At 37.0% G+C, this 5,465-nt stretch overlaps 1 pseudogene; it reads right to left on the minus strand.

The window, feature by feature from the left end:
• Positions 1 to 3,169: 3,169 nt before the first annotated feature.
• On the minus strand, positions 3,170 to 4,912 carry LOC131974248 (nuclear factor 7, brain-like; annotated as a pseudogene).
• Positions 4,913 to 5,465: the final 553 nt, after the last annotated feature.

The raw sequence follows: 5,465 nt of genomic DNA on the forward strand, positions 1-5,465 counted from the left end.
TTTTGCGTTTGTTTATGTGGTAATAAATGTTAATTTGTTTAATAATAAAATCTAATTTTTCAATTCAACATATTTATTTCTCAAAATATAAACTTTAAAAAATATATCAAAACAATATAAAATCCAGGATGAGCAGTGCTTTATTGTTGAGCGAACGTGCATTTTGTTACATGAAGGTTGCAGTGTTATCAAAGACTGCAGAGGAGCGCTCTCAGGTGGCAATTGCACGAAAAAAAAAAAAAAAGGTTGCAAGTGCACGTGTGATTTGTTGTGATGACGTCGTAGCCGTGCGGCGCAGCACCGGTCAGACAGTATTGTGGGCGTGGCATGGTTGGATTAAACAAAGTTGAGTCGGGCTGCTCTGTGCACATATCGAGGATGACGCAGGAGTCCGAGGGATTTAATTTCAGCGAGGCAGTTTGGAGTAAAGTGGCAGGTAATATTCCTGAGTTGAAGAGTGGAGTATTAGCGGAGGACCAGAGATGCAGCAGCTAGCTGCTAGCTGCTAATGACTGATCTACAGAAGAATGGAGAGAGCAAACGGAGTAAGGAAGGTCCAATCTGGAGGCAGACGAAGGCCAAGCCCGGGTAGAGACATTGGAGAGATAGCAGCTGGCGGCTAGCAGGCCTAGAGCCGGCTGTTCGTACTGCGCCAGGGTGGAAGAGGGCAGCAGCTAGTGGCCGCGGTGAGCAGACAGGACAAGATGAGGAGGTAAATAAAAAATAAAAAATAGTGCGCTTGTTAATCAAAGATGTTAAATGAAAACAGGTTGAAATCAATGATCAGTTTAAAGTTAACGCCGTTAAGGTACCGAAACATGGTACCGTTTGATTTTACATGAATCGGTACTCGGTAGTACTGACTGAATTCGGTCGGTACCTATAAAAGTACAGAATTCGGTACCCATCCCTATTTCTGACACATTTCCTGAGTCCTGATCCTCTCTGTCTCTGTTTGGTCACTGGGGAAGGGTTCGTATTGAAAGTGAAACTATCAGAAAGTGTTAAAAGGTGTTTCTATCCATCAACCTGTGCAGCAAACAATAATATGCATGTAAATAAGTGACAGAAACAAAATGTTCAGTGTTCAAAATGAGACGGCTGTGAACAAAATGTGCACTTTGTCTCCATCTTGTGTCGTTTACAGGAAGTAAATAGATGATGATGATGGTAATTATACTGATGATATGATGGTAATAATGTTATTGTGACTAGACAGTATATAATAATAGTACAGTATATATATATATATATATATATTTATATATAGTGTAATAGTAATAATATAGTATATGATAATAATAATAATAATAATAATAATGGTAATAAGGCCAGAATAATAATAGTAGTATATCACAGTATATAGTAATAATAGTAAAGGCAGCAACAGTATATGTATATAATAATAATTATAGTAGTAGTAATAATAATAATAATGACATAGCAATGTGTCGTATATTTAGCCTGTGCAGGGTGTGCATACATACACAACACTATATATCTAAACACACACACACACAAGATATGATATAATATGATATATTGTACCGGCATTATATATGCATATAAATACTTGACTATACAAGATATACATACAATAGATAATATACTAAGAGTTTAAGAATATGTAAATAAGTAGAATGTGCAAAAGGACAAGAATATTGTATAAATATGATATATAATATCAATATGATTAATATTAACACATACATGATGTGAAGTGTATGTTCCAGTATTTGGAGAGTTGAACAGGTGACAAAGTAAAGTATCAAAGTATCAAAGTAAAATGTGTCCATGCAGCCACATACTGTACACATTCTGTCCATTCAGTCATGTTGGTGACATGATGCACATGTGAGCATGTTGTCTCTGAAAACTGCATTAAATAGGAGACAAAATGAGTCAAATGTAGCAGTGGAAGCATTTCTGAAACAGAGCTGTCTTGTTGGAAATGCTTCTCCATGTGTGCAGCCTTCACACACTGAGTCAGCATTATACAGTCCTGCTGACTGACTCTAACTAATCTTTAGTGAACATCTTCATTCTCCTTCAGAGCAAATGATTGTAGACAGCCTCACTCCATCTCTGTGTAGCAACCCTCAGTCCTCCCTCTCTTCAATGAGGCTGTTTAGAACACACTTTAGTATCAACACACTGTTACAACTTCACATCACTAAACTGACCAACAGCTGCAACCATTCTGCTCCTCTGTTTGTTTTTCTCACGTCTAGAAGTGAAAAATATATATTTATGTTCAGGAGACTGTTGTAAATTATTCGTTTTTAACCTTTGAACTGCTGTTTTTACAGTTTATAATGTGGTGAAGTTGTAGGAGGGAAAAGTTTAACCATCTTTTAAATCTTTTAAACTCCATTAAAAATAAACAAGTTGCACAACTCTTTTTAAACATGCCATGCTTTATTTCTCACGTTTTCTCACATTTACCTTCATCACAGCCGTATGAAGATGTTTCTGGATTCTTTATGTACAATTTATTCATTTGTGATCTGATTTTACAAAAGAAAATATCACTGAATAATTCCCAGCCGTCCACAAATGTTGAAGTTGATGCCTATTTGTAGTTATTTGTATATTTTTGTACAGTGAAATGATTATTTGACTTGTTTATATAAAGAAACTGGAAATACATAAACACAAACCTGTAAATTAAACTGCTGCTGATTTAATTACACATCATGTGAAGCAGCATCCATCTGATGCACATTTGATTATTTTTTTAAATATATTTGATTGAGGAAACAAACTAAATTGTTCTGCTGGTATTTACTTTTTGTTCATCACAAATTTGACATTAATAATTCATGTTATTCACCATGTGATCACTACAAAATATCATCTACAGTATGAAGAAGCAGAGTAAGAATTAAAGACTGAATGAAAATAAAACATTGCAACATTTAATAAAAGAACATATCTAAAACTGAAATAACTGAATAAACTGAAAAATTCATAGAAAAACCCAACAAATAAAAACTAAAACTGATGAAAGATTTGATTTTAAAAGTAAATGTTGATAATCAGGATAACTAATTTTTATAACTTTTGTCACTAAAACACTGAATCTGTTTCTTAAAATCCAAACATTAGAACTGATTTAAACCTGTATGAAAGTTTATCACCTGTAATGCAGATCCAGTATTGAGTTTATATTTACAACTTTTTACTTTAAATGATTCCACTGAGATCTAGATAGATGATGAAATCAGAATAAAGTCTGAACAAACATTAACATTCCTGAACATTACAGAGAAAAATCTGTTGGACAGATTTTCATATCAGCACTTTTAGCATCACCAGCCTTTCCAATACAGAAATATGGGAAGAGTTTCTCAGTGAAAGTGTCTCTGTAAGTGTAGATGTGAGTCATTTTGTCTTCAGGGTCGTAGAAGGACACCTCCCCCCTGTCATAGTCCAGCTGGACTCTGATCCTCTGGAGACTCTTCTTCACTCTGACAGTCTGACCAGATCCATTACTGTATTTTCCACTCCGATGCAATAAACACCAGATTCCATATTTTGGTGAAAGAAATTTCTCTCCCTTCCTGTCCACTGACTCTTTGACCAAACCTATATTCCAGTCAGGATGATCTCCCACCTCCACCTCCCAGCTGTGTTTCCCTGAGCTGAAGCCCTCAGAGCCCAGAACATCTGGATACTTAGTGAATCTCTCTGGATTATCAGGAAGCTGCTGCTTTGTGTCTCCACATCTCACACTGGTCAGATCATCAGACAGATAGAGCCTGTAGTATGCAGTGTTTGGGTCCAGAATGAGAGGAGTGAAGTGGACCTTCTCCTTCATCTTCTCCCAGACTCTGAAGGACAGGTTGCCCAGGTGTTTGGCCACATCTATCAGCGCTCCTGAGAGCAGCTGTGGATCTGACAGTGAGCACTGGACTCTGGCTCTGGTCTGAGTGGCTTTATAACTGCTGAGGAATGGCACCTTGTGTTTCTGCAGCTCTTCTTCAACAGCAGAGATACTGTCTGACAGAGAGGAGATCTGCTCCTGAATCCTCTTCATCTCTCTGCTGATAGTCTTCCCCTTCTGCTCCTCTTCCTCCCTCAGAGCTGCCAGTCTGGACTCCTCTTCCTCTTTCAGGAACTGGTGGAGCTTGTTGAACTCTGCTCTGATCTGTCTCTCTGTGGACAACAGCTGCTTCTTGGACTGTTGACTCACTTCATTGTATGTTTTCTCCACTTGTTTGTATTTGTCCCTCTTGTCCTGCAGAGACTGTAAGTCAGATTTCAGCTGGTCCTTCAGGTCACTGACTGCTTGTTCTATAGGAACCACTTTGTGACTCTGGTGGAGAGAAAACTCACAGACAGGACACACAGCTCTGTCTTCATCCTTACAGAACAATCTAGGCTCTTCTGGATGTTTACTACACACCACCTCCAGCTTCTTCTCTTCTTTTTCTGTCTCAGATGATCCAGATTTCTGTCTCCCAGCAAAGGAGTCAGCCAGTTCTTTCAAGGAAAAATCCATAGATTATCCTTTGATGATTTTCTTTTACAAATGGGACAGTTTTTGTTTTTAGTTTGTTCCCAGAATTTCTGCAGGCAGCTTGAACAGAATCTGTGGCTGCAGCTCAGAGAAACAGGATCTCTGAAAGTCTCCAAACATAAATGACAATCCAAGAAACCTTTTAAAAGAGCAGTTTTTTCAGCCATTTCTGCCGTTTCCAAATGATCAGAAAAATAGATCCAGTTTCTTCAGGTTGCAGCTTAAAATCCTTCAAGTGATCAGTCAGAGATCTCACGGTGTAATGGCGTCGCTGTTCTGTTCAACAATGTCAGAATCTGTTCTCAACATCACCAACATCTTTCATTAGTTAATCATTATCAGACATAAAAGTAGTCACATGTTTTTATTACCTGCAGATAGAATATAATACTGTTCTTCAACACCAGCACTCCTTCTAAATTAGGTCCAGAGTTTCAGTCTATAAAATTGTTGCATCTGATGTTTCATGTGTCACAATGAAAATATATTTTGTCATAGTGAAACTGTTGAGAACACAGATGATGCTAAACTTCTTCATGAATGTATGAACAAGTGTGTGTTTGTGTCTCTGTGTAGTTTTGTCATATATCTATATGCAAAAAAATTTTTCAGAAACATTTATTTGTTGAGTGCTCCTTTTTTTATTACAGATTACAGCTCTCACTATCTTTGGACTTTGTTCAACAGTGTTTTTTTAATGCAGCACCTTTGAGATCAAAGTTTTATTGCTACATGTACTAACGTGTTGTTGCAATGATTTAATCCGTCCTGTATTTTCTTTGCAAAAACCCCCTTAAAACTACTGAAAACTAAATAATGAATCTGCTCATGGTTTATATGATTTACCAGCCTTGTTCAGATTTATATTATAAACAACACAATGTCAGTATTTATTTTTCAGAGATAATCAGGTGATAATGTCACTTTCAGAAGCAACCAACAA

Source organism: Centropristis striata, chromosome 7, assembly GCF_030273125.1.
Source record: "Centropristis striata isolate RG_2023a ecotype Rhode Island chromosome 7, C.striata_1.0, whole genome shotgun sequence".
Classification (NCBI taxonomy): Eukaryota; Metazoa; Chordata; class Actinopteri; order Perciformes; family Serranidae; genus Centropristis; species Centropristis striata.